Raw genomic sequence first — 16,510 nt, 5'->3', positions numbered from 1 at the left:
ACAAAATCCATGAATATTTAGTCTCCATAAGCTATTATGATGGTGAATTAGAGTACTGCAAGTTCCCACTCGAAATTGACTCAGTTGACATTATTTCACTTTAATGTCGTTAATAAAGTACTGTCAATATGTCCATTTAATGTTGTGAGTTCCACTTTAATGTCGTTTGGCAGACTTCCTGTTCTGTTGCTTAAGTGCCCAGTGCTTCTGCCCTTTCCCCCAGTCCTGAAGTGCCTCTTTCCCCTCCATCTCCCATCCTCCATTCTTACTTTTAAAGTTTCTGGTGTCTGTTGTCACCACAGGAACTCCACCATCCCACTCCCCCACTTTGCGCTTGGTCCTGCCCTCGCCCTCAAGTCTCTCTTCCCTCCCCCACCCCCAGCTCCCATTCCCATTTGGTGTCTGTTGCCACCACCACAGACTTCCTCAGCTGCTCCCCTTCTGGCCTCACACCGAAAGCCTGGGTTCCATCTAGTGGCAGAGGTTAGTCAGCACAGGTGGCAGCTGAAGCCCCAGGTCTTCAGCAGTTACCTACACCAACCAAACTCTGCCAATAGATGGAACCTGGTCAATCTTAAAACTCAGTGACTAGTTTTTCTAACATTTATTTACATTTACTGTGCATTGTATTTATTTTATATTTTTTAAGTTATTTCATTTTAAATGTTATTCATTTATGGATATAGGCATTTAGGAATGTACAGCCCTTCAACGTATAGTGTTTAAATGTTTTGTTTGCTGAAAAAAGTCCTAAAGTGCTTAATTATACAGTATTTTTTTCATATTTAGTGATTTATTTTATTTTGCAAGTTATTTCAGCTAGGAATACACAGTGCTGCATGTGTACGATACAGTATTTCAACTTGTACATTGCTTTTCCTGGGCAAGAAATGTCCAAGGGAACCTAATTGTGGTTTTAATTCCTATGTGAACCTATGGATTCACTTAAAGTTGTTTCATTTGGACGTGATTTTTGGGAACGAAATCAACCACAACTTTAAGTGAGGAATGGCTGTCAATGTCAAATATTACTCAACTTACATTATTGATAGGAAAGCCAAAATTTAAAAAGTTTTATTGACACACTTCATTTTTTTCCCTTCTATTCTTTCATAGGATGTGGGCATCACTGGCAAGGCCAGAATCTGTTGCCCATCCCTGACAATTCAGACAGCAGTAAGAGTCAACCACATTGCTGTGTGTCTGATGTCACATGTAGGCTGGACTGGGTAAGGACAGCAGATTTCCAGCCCTGAAGGACATTAGTGAACCATGACAAATCAATGATAGTATCTATCACTGGATCCAACTCTTGATTCCAGATTTTTTTAATTGAATTGCTGTGGTCGGATTTGAACCCCATTCCCAGAACATTACTGAATTACTAGTCCAGTGAAATACCACTATACCACCATCTCCACAGATATGGGAAGAATAGTTGAAAAGATTACACAGAACTTTCCATTCATATCAAATGAGAACACATGTAGAAAAATGCATTTTAATCTAAAAGTGCCATTTCAGAACTGCTGTACGAACAGGGTGAGAACATAGGAGAGACAGATTTTCACACCAACGAACAAACAGAATAAATGATGGTGGTTTTATTTCTGTGATAGCATTTCCAATGTTTTAAAAATTATTTCTATACAAGTGTTCTCCGGTATGTTCATGGAACTTTGCTTCCAGGTTCACAGAGGTTGAATATTGCGTCAAACATATTGCGCAAACAAGGCACTAACATTGGGAAAGAGGTGATGGAGAAGCTGTGCAAAGATGCACCCCACTGGTAATCTCAAACACCTCAAGATTCTGCATGAAGAGATTTTATTTTGCTTGTGAAGGTGGAAATTAGCAGTGCTCATCCAGGAAAGCCTCATCATCTAGCACTGCATAGTCTGTCTCCTCCTCTACTGTTTCTTCTTTCTCTCCGGTTTCCTTTTTGATTTCCCAGTTATCCATTTCAGAGTTTTCTTCTTTCTGGCACGCATTTTTTGGGCTTGTTTTTTAGAGTTCTTTACAGCGGTCTCTCTCTCGATTTCCAAAATTTTTCTTTTACGTGGTTCTGCCTCCCACCTGTATACAAGAGAAAAGAAATAATGAAACATTTAATAGCTTTATGAATTCTAAATTGTATTACATGGTCTGGTGCTGTAGGAACTCCAACAGACTGTGCCAGCAGGTGGTAGGGTGCATGTCTGCAGTTGTTAGTGCACACAAGGTGAATTACTGACCTCAGGCAAACACCAATCAAGTACGTCCCATAAGGAAGGAGGGAAGTGACCCACCTTGCACCATATGTGCAAGGGCAACACTAACAAAGGCTTAGGAGGAGGTCATCTGCCCGCCTTCTCAGTCACACCCGTGAAAAGATCAAAGACGTTCAACCTTCACACATGTACCATCCTACTGCAGAAAAATCACAAGTCTATAGTCTGTGAAGTCAAGCTCGAATCATATGATTTTGCTCAATCCCATACTAACAAGAGAACAGATTATTGTTGAAATGGAAATATCTCAGGGGAACAGGAGACCTGTATCACCAATGCCACTGGATCCACCAAATTCAAATTGGTAAACTCCATGGCATAAACAAGAACAATAACTGATGACAAAAACAAAAACAGAAATATAAAGCATTAGAAATAAATTCATAGAACTAAATGGGCTCATCTGAATAGAAAGACTTGCTGTTGGAAAGTGAGACTGACACCTAAATATTCCAGCTACAAAATTTTCAAGGGAAAGGAAGAAAAAAGAGGATGGTTGGGCTATTAATTAAGGACACAACTACAGCTTTGGAAAGGTGATGGTTCATTGACGTTAGTGCTCAGGGAGCCTGTCTGTGTTGAGCTAAGAAATAATATAGGATTTGTTGCTTTATTGATTGTATACAACACATCGCAAAATAGTGGGAAAAATCAAGGTTGAGGTTTATCGGCAAGTTAGCGAGGTTTGCAGCAGTAACAAAGTTGTAATCACGGAGGAATTTAACTATCCAAAGGTAGACAGAAATAAAATTTCAGTAAAGGAGTCTTCCTAATGACAACACTGCATGTCCAAATGTTGGATCTGAATCTGCGTGACAAAGCAAGTAAGCTGAAAGCGGAACACTTGGGAAATAGTGACCATATCCTAATTACATTCACATTGTAAACAGATAAGGAAAAAGACAGGTCCAACATATAGGTATTGAACTGGAAATTTGCTCATTTCAGTGAGATGGAAGACAATCTGGCCCTGAAAATGGCAGACCAATTCACTAACGTAGAGAAGGCCAAAACAGGTCATTTTAAAAGTAGGAGTCTTAATAGAGTAAATAGGGAAAGAGTATTTCTTCTATTTGTGAAATCAGTGGGTCAGCAACTTAAATTGGCCACAGAATGTGACAGGAAATTTAAGGTTTCTTCACACATAAGGTTAATGGGGGAACACTTTGCTACAGGGAGTAGTTGAGGTAGAGACCAATGCTTCTTTTAAGGAAAAATTGGATAATTATCTGAAGCAGAGGAAGGTACAAGGACATAGGAAGAAAACAGAACAATAGGATTAGTTTCAGATTGCTGTAGCAAAGAGTCGACAAAGACATAATGGGCCAAATGGCCTCCCTCTGTCCTTCAAACCTTAATGATTCTTCAAATTATGAGATGATAGATATATATTAGGATCTTTTCATAAGTAATTAGTGAAGTTATAGCAAAAGGGAGGTTTTTTTTTAAGGTGTATGAGAAATATAGGACTGTGCAGGCAAACAGGAAACAAAGAGAGGCAAATAGGAAGTCTAAGTCGTTTGAAAGACGACTGCTGGTCATTCCTAGAAAAATAGTAGCAAGAGTATTTAAAAGCACATACAAAATAAAAGAATAGTTAAAGAAAGGCTAAAATTACTTAGAGATGAACGGGGTCATCTTATACTTGAGCATGATGGGATACTCAAGACGATGTTAAGATTAAGTACCTACATTTTGTGCATACTTATTTTTCCAAAAAGAAACTGAGCTTCTAGGACTACCCAAAGGGGATGCAGAAAAGCCGCTATTAAAGATAAATATTCAAAAGGAAATCTCACAAACAAATTTAATTAATTACCCATGGTTTTACAGAAATATTTGTACATAAGAGCATAAGAAATAGGAACAGAAGTAGACCATTCAGTCCCTTGAGCCTGCTCTGCCATTCAACAAGATCATGGCTGATGATTTTGTGTTTCGATTTCCACATTTCCATCTAACCCCTATAACCTTTGATTCTCTTGCCTAACAAGAATCTATCTACCTCTGCCTTAACATATTCAATGACCCTGCCTCCACCACCCTCTGAGGCAGAGTGTTCCAAAGTCGCACAATCCTCAGAAAAAATTCCTCCTCATCTCTGTCCTAAAAGGGCGACCCCTAATTTTAAAACAGTGCCCCCTAGTTCCGGACTCACCCACAAGAGGAAACATCCTTTCGACATTCACCTTGTCAAAACCGTTCAGGATCAAATCACCCCTCACTCTTCTAAACTCCAGTGGAAACAAGTCCTGTCTGTCCAACCTTTCCTCATAAGACAGTCCACTCATTCCAGGTATCAATCTAATAAACCCCCTTTGAACCGCCTCCAATGCATTTACATCCTTCCTGAAATAAGGCGGCCAAGACTGCACACAGTATTCGAGGTGCGGTCTCCCCAATGCCCTGTATAATTGAAGCATAACATTCTCACTTTTATGTTCAATCCCTCTCGTAATAAAGGATAGCATTTCATTAGCCCTCTTAATTATTTGCTGTACCTGCATACTAACTTTTTGTGACTCGTACTAGAACACCCAAGATCCCTCTGCACCTCAGAATTATGCAGCCATTCTCCATTTAAGTAATACTCTGCTTTTTTGTTCTTCCTGCCAAAATGAACAACTTCACATTTTCCCACATTAAACTCCATTTGCCAGATCTTTGCCCACTCACTCAACCTATCTATATCCATCTGCAGCCTCCTCATGTCACAGACTGGGATAGTGTCAAAAGGTGGCAGAAATTATAGTTAGGTTCAGAATAGCAAAAATATATCAGTATGTCACATCTAATATTCTTGGGTTAATCAACACGTATTAGTAAAAGGCAACTGTATTTGAAATTGATTTTTTTTGAGGCAGAATGCATAGATAAGGATAGGGCATGGATGAATTTTCAGAAAACCTTTGATAAGATGTCACATAAGGAACTTGTTATGAAAGCAAAGTTCTATTGTATTCAAGGAAATGAAGCATATGGATTGAGAAATAGGGGATTAGAAGGCACAAAGTAGGGTAAAATGGATATTCATCAGACTGATGGGATGTGGATAATTGTGCACATGGGGGCGTGATGGGTCCTCTTTTGTTCACTACATAAATTATCTAGAATTAGGCATGCAAAGAATGGTGTAGAATTTTTCTGACAAAAATAAATTACAAGGCATGACAAACTGAGGAAAAGTGAAGAACATTTAAGGACAGAGGCAAAGACATGAATTAGTCTATATTAGAGTGGGTCTAATGGGCAGCAAAGCTATCGGGAATTGTAAAACATATGTTCACTTTGTTGCTGTGAGCTTCCAAACTCTGTCAAACAAGAGATAAAACTAAAACAAAAACAGAATTACCTGGAAAAACTCAGCAGGTCTGGCAGCATCGGCGGAGAAGAAAAGAGTTGACGTTTCGAGTCCTCATGACCCTTCAGCAGAGGGTCATGAGGACTCGAAACATCAACTCTTTTTCTTCTCCGCCGATGCTGCCAGACCTGCTGAGTTTTTCCAGGTAATTCTGGTTTTGTTTTGGATTTCCAGCATCCGCAGTTTTTTGTTTTTATATCTTTAAGAGATAAAACTAGTTGGTTTACTATGTCTCAAATCAGTCATTCGATTGTGAACATTGGGGCAAGGAAGTAAGAACTTACATCATCAGATCAAAAAGGTGATTAACATTATATTCAAAAAAATTTAAGCTGTTATGTCAAATAATACATTAAACTCACATGGTGGTCCTGTTTGCGAATGCTGTGTGAGGACACTCTCTGCGTTTGTGCTCAGTACATCCACATATAAAGCATCCATCTCCGGCTGTCCCACATGTGTGTTCCTGAAGGACACAACGACAGCAGGTGTCACAGTGAACCCAGGCTGGAAAACACAAAAATATTTCTTAGATCTGTACTTTTACTTTAAAAACTGGTGTTTTTTTGACAGCCACATCTTAATGCTAAAACAGCAAATAGATAGAGACTGATTTAGCAAGTTCTTGCTTTTCCACAACAGAAATTGTTTTCATGCAGAAAGCCAGGCCAAGTACTTGTAACTTCAATCGTGGTAACAGCATTAAAATAAAAACCTGAAAGCTCCATTTTCTTTGCATAATTTCAAAATTGAATACACTTGCTACTAAAGCATTTGAACTGTAAAATAAAACTTAAATATAAGATTGAAAAATAAAGCGTGACCTGCACTCCAAAGTCTCTTTCTAAATTAATTCCAGGTAGCAAACCATTGTCTTGGCTTTAACTGAAATACAACATTTACAGGAAAATTTTTCCTCAAACCAGAATGTTTTCATTTGTGATTTTGAGCAAAGATTTTGATAGATTTTGATAGACTACATTCCCATCAGGGTATGCATTTCCTGCTAAATGGAATGATTAGAGAAATGCATAAAAAACAAAATACACTAAAATAAAGTAAAATTTATTAACTTCTGTCATTTATTTCAATTTAGTGCAAACATTTTACTCGGTTCTCATCTATCGAGATCTCATCGTGCCAGTGTTTTAACCAGCCCGTAAAGTAGCATTAAAAATATCCTACTAGCTCACTGTTGAGGTTTTCCCCTTAAGGCCAGATGATTGCCTTGAGCATCATACATTCAAGGAAATCTGATACGCTATATTGTCAATGTTGTTGACCCCGTCCTGTGCTATCTTGCATCTACTTTCCATAACAAAATGAAACAAATAAATTAAGTTCCCCTAGCACTGGTCTCAACATTCGCACCCACATTCAGCAGAACACTGTTGCGGTAATATGTAGGATATGCACAATGCATTGCAGTAACTCATCAGGGTGACTTGAACAACACTGCCCAACACGCTGCATTCAAGAAGGACAGGAACAATAATCTCACATCCAAATCACACACTATCCTCAACTGCCATGATTTTGACCCAGTGACAGTGAAATAAAGGGACTCCCTACCTAAGAGACTCCCTACCTTTATCACATGGACTGCAGCAGTGCAATGAAAAGACCGATTACCATCTTCTCAGCAACATAAATGTGGCTTTGCCATTGTCACCCACAGCCCAAGGACAAACAAAAAGATAAACCTGCAAGGATTAAAATCAATTTTATTTGAAAACACAACAAGTTACTTCATAAAAGGAAACAAACTGAGTGGAATTATTCTTAACAGAATTCAATCATTCCTTTCTAGGCCAGACAATAACCAATGTGTCAGTAGTGTAATTTTTGTGGATTAAATATTCTTGTACTTTGACTATCTGCACATCTAGCAAACAGACCCAGTAAACATTAATACACTAACTGGCTAATGAGTCCTACTCACATGGTTTTACGCATCTGTTGCAGGTCTGACAGTGTTTCCATTGCCTGCCATCCTAATAGGAATATAAAACAGCTTTAGTCAAAACCAGAAACTTCAGAAAAATACATTTTAGAACATAACATTGACAGCCATCATTTATGTTCCCCTTCATAAGATTAAAAGTGGTGAGAAAATGACAACACTGAGGAAGGTTCTTCAAGTGCACCAGTTCCATGATCAATCTCTGATTATAATTGCATTGCTGCAAATACAGCCATCTAAAGACCCTGTGTGAGACGTAATATTTTGTAGAAGATTCCTTGTCACATACACAGACCCCAATTAATGTGACTGCCAACTATTCCAAACTAGTGCCATTCTGAAGACAGAGGAAAGAGATATGCAAACTTGGCTTAAGGGTGTATTTTCTAATTTTCGCTCCCTTTTTGTGGCAAGTGACAACAATGCATCCAAGATTGGGAAAGGACTGCATGGAAGGTGGCAGGCACAGAGCCACAAATCATGGCCTGTTTGTGAAGTCATTGTGAAGCACTCTCTACAGTGAAGAGTAACACTTCATCAGTAAGTAGAGGTCACAGTCAGCACAGAAAGCAATTTCCCAGGCAATGGCCATGTACTCCAAAGAAGCGAAAATTCAAGCCATTGCTGCTAAAAGCATTACTTTACAATATACAGCAAGAACAACAGCTTGTATTTATATAGCTCCTTTATGGTGACTGAATGCCTCAAGGTGCTTCACAGCAGCTATTAAGCAAAACTTAAAACAAAAACAGAATTACCTGGAAAAACTCAGCAGGTCTGGCAGCATCGGCAGAGAAGAAAAGAGTTGACGTTTCGAGTACTCATGACCCTTCAACAGAACTTGAGTTCGAGTCCAAGAAAGAGTTGAAATATAAGCTGGTTTAAGGTGAGTGGAGGGGGGGGGGGTTGGTGGGCGGAGAGAGAGAGAGAAGTGGAGTGGGTTGGTGTGGTTGTAGGGACAAACAAGCAGTGATAGAAGCAGATCATCAAAAGATGTCAACAACAATAGAACAAAAGAACACATAGGTGTTAAAGTTGGTGATATTATCTAAACAAATGTGCTAATTAAGAATGGATGGTAGGGCACTCAAGGTATAGCTCTAGTGGGGGTGGGGAGAGCATAAAAGATTTTAAAATATTTAAAAATAATAGAAATATGTGGGAAAAGAAAAATCTCTATAATTTATTGGAAAAAAAAGGAAGGGGGAAACAGAAAGGGGGTGGGGATGGGGGAGGGAGGTCACGACCTAAAGTTGTTGAATTCAATATTCAGTCCGGAAGGCTGCAAAGTGTCTAGTAGGAAGATGAGGTGTTGTTCCTCCAGTTTGCGTTGGGCTTCACTGGAACAATGCAGCAAGCCAAGGACAGACATGTGGGCAAGAGAGCAGGGTGGAGTGTTAAAATGGCAAGCGACAGGGAGGTTTGGGTCATTCTTGCGGACAGACCGCAGGTGTTCTGCAAAGCGGTCGCCCAGTTTACCTTTGGTCTCTCCAATGTAGAGGAGACCACATTGGGAGCAACGAATGCAGTAGACTAAGTTGGGGGAAATGCAAGTGAAATGCTGCTTCACTTGAAAGGAGTGTTTGGGCCCTTGGACGGTGAGGAGAGAGGAAGTGAAGGGGCAGGTGTTGCATCTTTTGCGTGGGCATGGAGTGGTGCCATAGGAGGGGGTTGAGGAGTAGGGGGTGATGGAGGAGTGGACCAGGGTGTCCCGGAGGGAGCGATCCCTACGGAATGCCGATAGGGGGGGTGAAGGGAAGATGTGTTTGGTGGTGGCATCATGCTGGAGTTGGCGGAAATGGCGGAGGATGATCCTTTGAATGCGGAGGCTGGTGGGGTGATAAGTGAGGATAAGGGGGACCCTATCATGTTTCTGGGAGGGAGGAGAAGGCGTGAGGGCGGATGCACGGGAGATGGGCCGGACACGGTTGAGGGCCCTGTCAACGACCGTGGGTGGAAAACCTCGGTTAAGGAAGAAGGAGGACATGTCAGAGGAACTGTTTTTGAAGGTAGCATCATCGGAACAGATGCGACGGAGGCGAAGGAACTGAGAGAATGGGATGGAATCCTTACAGGAAGCGGGGTGTGAAGAGCTGTAGTCGAGGTAGCTGTGGGAGTCGGTGGGTTTGTAATGGATATTGGTGGACAGTCTATCACCAGAGATTGAGACAGAGAGGTCAAGGAAGGAAAGGGAAGTGTCAGAGATGGACCACATGAAAATGATGGAGGGGTGGAGATTGGATGCAAAATTAATAAATTTTTCCAAGTCCCGAGGAGAGCATGAAGCGGCACCGAAGTAATCATCGATGTACCGGAGAAAGAGTTGTGGAAGGGGGCCGGAGTAGGACTGCAACAAGGAATGTTCCACATACCCCATAAAGAGACAGGCATAGCTGGGGCCCATGCGGGTACCCATAGCCACACCTTTTATTTGGAGGAAGTGAGAGGAGTTGAAGGAGAAATTGTTCAGCGTGAGAACAAGCTCAGCCAGATGGAGGAGAGTAGTGGTGGATGGGGATTGTTCGGGCCTCTGTTCGAGGAAGAAGCTAAGGGCCCTCAGACCATCCTGGTGGGGGATGGAGGTGTAGAGGGATTGGACGTCCATGGTGAAGAGGAAGCGGTTGGGGCCAGGGAACTGGAAATTGTTGATGTGACGTAAGGTGTCAGAGGAATCACGGATGTAGGTGGGAAGGGACTGGACAAGAGGAGAGAGAAGGGAGTCAAGATAACGAGAAATGAGTTCTGTGGGGCAGGAGCAAGCTGAGACGAAAAACTTAACATCAATCCACATAAGGAGATATTAGAGTAGGTGACCAAAAGCCTGGTCAAACAACTAGGTTTTAATGAGTGTCTTAATGAAGGGAAGTGAAGTCGAGAGAAGCTTAGGGAGGGAATTCCAGGACTTGGGGCCCTGGCAGCCACCAATGGTGAAGTGATTAAATCCAGGGATATTCAAGAAGCTAGAATTAGGTGAGCACAGTTATCTTGAAGGGTTATGCAGGAGATTACAGAGATATGGAGGGGTCAGGCCATGGGGAGAATTGAAAACAGGAGGAGTTTGAAAACAAGGATGCGAATTTTAAGATCGAAGTGTCGCTTAACCATCAGCCAATATAGTTAGCGAGCACAGCTGTGATGGGTGAATGACACTTGGTGCCAGTTAGGACATGGACAGCAGAGTTTTGTATAACCTTAAACTTACAGAGGGTAGAACATGACAGCCAGACAGGAATGCAATGGAATGAGGGTTCCAACACCATATCAGCTGAGGCAGGGGCAAATTTGAGTGATGTTATGGTGGTGGTCTTAGTGAATATGCGGTCAGAAGCACGTGCTAGGGTCAAACAGGACACCAAGATTGCGAACAGTCTAGTTCAATCTCAGACAGTATTTACTTGGAGGAAATTTCTGCTCATCCAGTACTGGATGTCAGGTATGCTGGATATGGTCAGAGTAGAAACTGAAGCTAAGTTTACCGATGATGTCACTGAGGGGCAACATGTAAATGAGAAGCAGGATAGACATTTGACCCTTAGTGGGGAGGCGATGGCTTAATAGTGTCGCTGGGCTAGTAATCCAGAGACCCAGGGTAATCCTCTGGGGACCCAGGTTCGAAACCCGCCATGGCAGATGGCGGAATTTGAATTCAATAAAAAAAAATGGAATTAAAAGTCGATTGTTGTAAAATCCCATCTGATTCACTAATGTCCTTTGGGGAAAGAAATCTGTCGTCCTTACTAGGTCTGGCCTATATGTGATTCCAGACCCACAGCAATGTAGGTGGCTCTTAAATGCCCTCTGAAATGGCCCAGCAAGCCACTCAGTTGTAACAAACCACGACAAAGACACAAAAAAAGGAATGAAACCGGACAGACCACCCTAGGCACAGGAAACGACAACGGCAATCGCAGCTCTGTCGACTCTGCAAAGTCCTCCTTACTAACATCTGGGGGCTATTGCCAAAATTGGGAGAGCTGTCTCACAAATGAGTCAAGCAACAGCCTGATGTGGTCATCTTCATGGAATCATATCTTACAGATAATTTCCCAGACACCACAATCACCATCGCTGGGTATGTTCTGTCCCACCGACAGGACAGACCCAGCAGAGGTGATGCCACAGTGATATACAGTGGGAAGGGAGTTGCCCTGGGAATCCTCAACATCGACTCCGGATGCCATGAAGTCTCATGGCATTAGGTCAAACATGGGCAAGGAAATCTCCTGCTGATTACCACGTACCACCCTCCCTCAGCTGATGAATCAGTGCTCCCCCATGTTGAACACAACTTGGAGGAAGCACTGAGGGTGGCAAGGGGACAATGTTCTCTGGATGGGGGACTTCAATGTCCATTACCAAGAGTGGCTCGGTAGCACCACTACTGACCAGACTGGCCGAGTCCTGAAGGGCATAGCTGCTAGACTGGGTCTGTGGCCGGTGGTGAGGGAACCAACAAGAGGGAAAAACATACTTGACCTCATCCTCTCCAACCTGCCTGCCGCAGATGCGTCTGTCCATGACAATATCGGTAGGAGTGACCACTGCACAGTCATTGTGGAGACGACGTCTCGCCTACACACTGAGGATACCTCCATCGTGTTGTGTGGTACCACCAGTGCGCTAAATGGGATAGATTTTGAACAGATCTAGCAACTCAAGACGGGGCAACTATGAGGCGCTGTAGGTCATCAGCAGCAGAATTGTACTCGAACACAATCTGTAACCTCATGCCCTGGCATATCTCCCACTGTACCATCAAGCCAAGGGATCAACCCTGGTTCAATGATGAGTGCAGGAGGGAATGCCAGGAGCAGCACCAGGCACACCTAAAAATGAAGTGTCAACCTGGTGAAGCTATAAAACAGGGCTTCTTGCATGTCAAACAGCATAAGCAGCAAGTGATAGAGAGCTAAGTGATCCCACAACCAACAGATCAGATCGAAGCTCTGCAGTCCAGTCACATCCAGTCGTGAATGGTGGTGGACAATTAAACAACTCACTGGAGGAGGCTTCACAAATATCCCCATCCTCAATGGTGGAGGAGCCCAGCACATCGGTGCAAAAGATAAGTCTGAAGCATTCGCATCAATCTTCAGCCAGAAGTGCCAAGTGGATGATCCATCTTTGCCTTCTCCAGAGGTCCCCAGCATCACAGATACCAGTCTTCAGCCAATTTGATTCACTCCATGTGATGACAAGAAATGACTGGATGCTGCAAAGGCTATGAACACTGACAACATTCCGGCAATAGTACTGAAGACTTGTGCTCCAGAATTTGCCGTGCCCCTAGCCAAATTGTTTCAGTACAGCTACAACAATGGCATCTATCCGGCTATGTGGAAAATTGCCAAGGTATCTCCTGTACACAAAAAGCAGGACAAATCCAACCCAGCCAATTACTGCCCCATCAGTCTGCTCTTGATCATCAGTAAAGCAATGGAAGGGTTCATCAACAGTGCTATGAAGCGGCACTTACTTAGAAATAACATGCTCACTGATGAGTTTGGTTTTGGGTTCCGCCAAGGCCACTGAGCTCCAGACCTCGTTACAGCCTTGGTTCAAACATGGACAAAAGAGCTGAACTCCTGAAGTGAGGTGAGAGTGACTGCTCTTGACATCAAGGCAGCATTTGACAGAGTGTGGCATCCAGGAGCCCTAGCAAAACTGGAGCCAATGGGAATCAGGGGGAAAACTCTCTGCTGGCTGCAGTCATCATATCTAGTACAAAGGAAGATGACTGTGGTTATTGGAGGTCAGTCATCTCAGCTCCAGGACATCACTGCAGGAGTTACTCAGGATAGTGTCCTAGGCTCAAACATCTACAGCTGCTTCATCAATGACCTTCCTTCCATCATAAGGTCAGAAGTGGGGATATTCGCCGATGATTGCACAATGTTCAGCACCATTCGCGACTCCTCAGATACTGAAGCAGGCCATGTCCAAAGACCCGGACAATATCCAGGCTTCGGCTGACAAGTGGCAAGTAACATTTGTGCCACACATATATCAGGCAATGACCATCTCCAACAAGAGAGAATCCAACCATCACCACTTGATGTTCAATGGCATCATCATCACTGAATCCCCCATTATCAACATCCTGGGGGTTACCATTGACCAGAAACTGAACTTGACTAGCCATATAAATGCTGTGGTGACAAGAGCAGATCAGAGACTAGGAATCGTGCGATGAGTAACTCGTCTCCTGACTCCCCAAAGCCTGTCCACCATCTACAAGGCACAAGTCAGGAATGTGATGGAATACTCCCCACTTGCCTGGCTGAGTGCAGCTCCTACAACACTCAGAAGCTTGACACCATTCAGGACAGAGCAGCCCACTTGACTGCCACCACATCCATAAACATTCACTCCCTCTACCACCGACACACAGTAGCAGCAGTGTGTACCATCTACAAGATGCAGTGCAGGGATTCACCAAGGCTCCTTAGACAGCACCTTCCAAACCCACAACCGCTGCCACCTAGAAGGACAAGAGCAGCAGATAGATGGGAACACTACCACCTGGAAATTCCCCTCCAAGTCACTCACCATTGACTTGGAAATATATTGCCATTCCTTCACTGTCACTGGATCAAAATCCTGGAATTCCCTTCCTAACAGCACTGTGGGTGTACCTACACCACATGGACTGCATCGGTTCAAGAAGGCAGCTCACCTTCTCAAGGGCAAGTAGGGATGGACAATAAATGCTGGCCTAGCCAGCAAACCCCACATCCTGTGAATAAATTAAAAAAAACCAGAGCCAACTGTATGGGAACCATTTCAGATTATTATCTGGCTACAATTAGATTGATAAGAATGAAACAAGATGAGAACAGTTCCTCTCAATTGAGTGACAGGGGAGAGGTGTTGGGGGAGGATGGTATGGTCAACTGTGTCAAAGGCTGGAGGCAGGTTGAGAAGGATGAGAGGGAAAAGTTTACGTTCATAACAGTCACATCGGATGTTACTTGTGACTTTAATAAGAGCCATTTCAGAACTGTGGTAGGGACTCAAACATGGAATTCTGGGAAAGATAGACAGAGATTTGGGCACCAACACCTTGAAGGAATTTGGAAAGGGAGGATGGAGATGGGGCAGTAGCATACAGCTACAGTAGGATGAAGATTTGTTTTTGAGGAGGGGGGGAGATGACAGCAGATTTAAACGTGAGAGAGACAACACCCAAAGAGAGGCAACTTAACAATATCTGCTAAATGGAAGCCAGGAGGGAAAGTTGGTAGTCAGCAGTTTAGTGGGAATAGGATCAAGGGAGTAGGAAGTGGGTCGCATGGACAAGGTGAGCTTGGAGAGGACATGAGGGCAGAGGAGAGATAGTAGAGAAAAGTATAACAATTTCCAAAGTAATGAAGTGTCTAAAAATGATGCAAGTCAGTCCTGTAAGTTGTACCATATAGAATTTCCAAAGCACTTTGGGCACTTGTCAAAGCATTTTGCTTCATTCACCGGGATAATTAACCAAAATTGTGTAATGTGTTAAATCATAACATAAAACTAAGATTAAATCCAAGTGGCACAAGTAAAAATCTACTTACTTTAGACGTACAGGCCTGGCATATCTCACAGTGTCTGTTTGCCGAGGATATATATCAATGACAAAGTGAACAGAACCTAGGGGAAAGAGGCAGGAATTTGTAAAAGTGCAACTCAAAGCCAGGGAATACGCATCTGTGTTTTTAAACATGAAACTATTTTGCCAACTTGAGCAAAAATATAAATATTGACTCGCTTGATTAAAGTTAATTAGCAACCTTTAAAGTAAGTGAGTCACTTAAGGATAGAGGACATAGTGATTGAAGTAGATACAACTTGCATTGGAGGCAGTACAGCAAAGTTTCACTAAATTGGACCCCGAGATGGGGGAGGTTGCCCTTTGATGAGAAGGCAAATAAATTGGACTTACATTGTCTGGTGTTTGGAAGAATTAGAGGTTATCTCATTGAAACAGACAAGATTCTGAAGAGGCTTGAAAGGGTAGACATGGAGAGATTGTTCCTACTGATCAAGGAATCTAAAACACAGGGACACGGTTTCAAGATAAGGGGCCAATTATTTAGGACTGAGATGAGGGGAAATTACTTCACTCAAAGGGTTGTGAATCTTTGGAATTCTCTACCCCAGAGGATTGTGAATGCTCCATCATTGAATACATTTAAGGCTGGGATAGACGGATTTTTGGTCTCCCAGGGAATTAAGGCGTATAAGGAGTTGAAGCCCAAGATCAGCCATGATCATATTGAATGGTGGAGCAGGCTTGATAGGCTGTGTGATCTTCTCCTGCTCCTATTTCTTGTGTTCTTGAGGAATAAGTCTTCCCATCTGCTTCTTGGTTTGTTTCCTAATGACATCAGTTCCGACCAAACCACCGTCATGAGCTATGAGGACACGATGAGAACCTTGCTCTGGGAGGTTGGGAAGCTGCAGTCCTGACATTCGTTACATTGCAGGGAACTTTAAAAATTTCAATTGCATTCCCTTGTAACTTATTCTTAAAACATTTATGATAAGAATCTTTTCACTCAGGTTGTCACTCTGATACAGGATATTTTGAGTTAAGGGCATTTAATTAGAACACAAAAACATTTTCACCAGGTGACAGTCTTTGAGCCTAGAACTTACCTGTACCCTTCTTCAGCAGGCAAGGTTGGGAGGAAGGTTGGTAAATATCCGCACTGGAGATTGTTTTCGACCAGTGTTCCCATGCTTGTATAATGCATGGTTATCATAATCCAACTAAAATTAAAATCATAATTATTGACTTTCAAGTACCATCTATTCTTTCAGTTTATCTGAAGAGATCCTCCACCTCTAATTCACATGTGCATTAGTTCCAAACTATAAATACAACATTATCAAATCTATTAATATATTACTTACACATGACTCATTCCTTGA

At 42.5% G+C, this 16,510-nt stretch overlaps 1 long non-coding RNA gene across 2 annotated transcripts; it reads right to left on the bottom strand.

The window, feature by feature from the left end:
• Positions 1-2,009: 2,009 nt before the first annotated feature.
• LOC121278041 lies at positions 2,010-15,214 on the bottom strand. 2 transcript variants are annotated; one of them, XR_005943048.1, is made up of 4 exons: positions 15,151-15,214; positions 7,574-7,625; positions 5,994-6,097; positions 2,010-2,076 (listed from the first exon to the last, which is right to left on the bottom strand). It is a non-coding gene; the product is annotated as an uncharacterized LOC121278041 (long non-coding RNA). The 2 variants fall into 2 exon arrangements; XR_005943044.1 differs by lacking the exons at positions 2,010-2,076; positions 5,994-6,097 and adding an exon at positions 6,123-6,138.
• Positions 15,215-16,510: the final 1,296 nt, after the last annotated feature.

The sequence above is a fragment of the Carcharodon carcharias genome, chromosome 1 (assembly GCF_017639515.1).
Source record: "Carcharodon carcharias isolate sCarCar2 chromosome 1, sCarCar2.pri, whole genome shotgun sequence".
Lineage (NCBI taxonomy): Eukaryota > Metazoa > Chordata > Chondrichthyes > Lamniformes > Lamnidae > Carcharodon > Carcharodon carcharias.
This window is presented reverse-complemented; position numbering and strand designations above follow the sequence as displayed.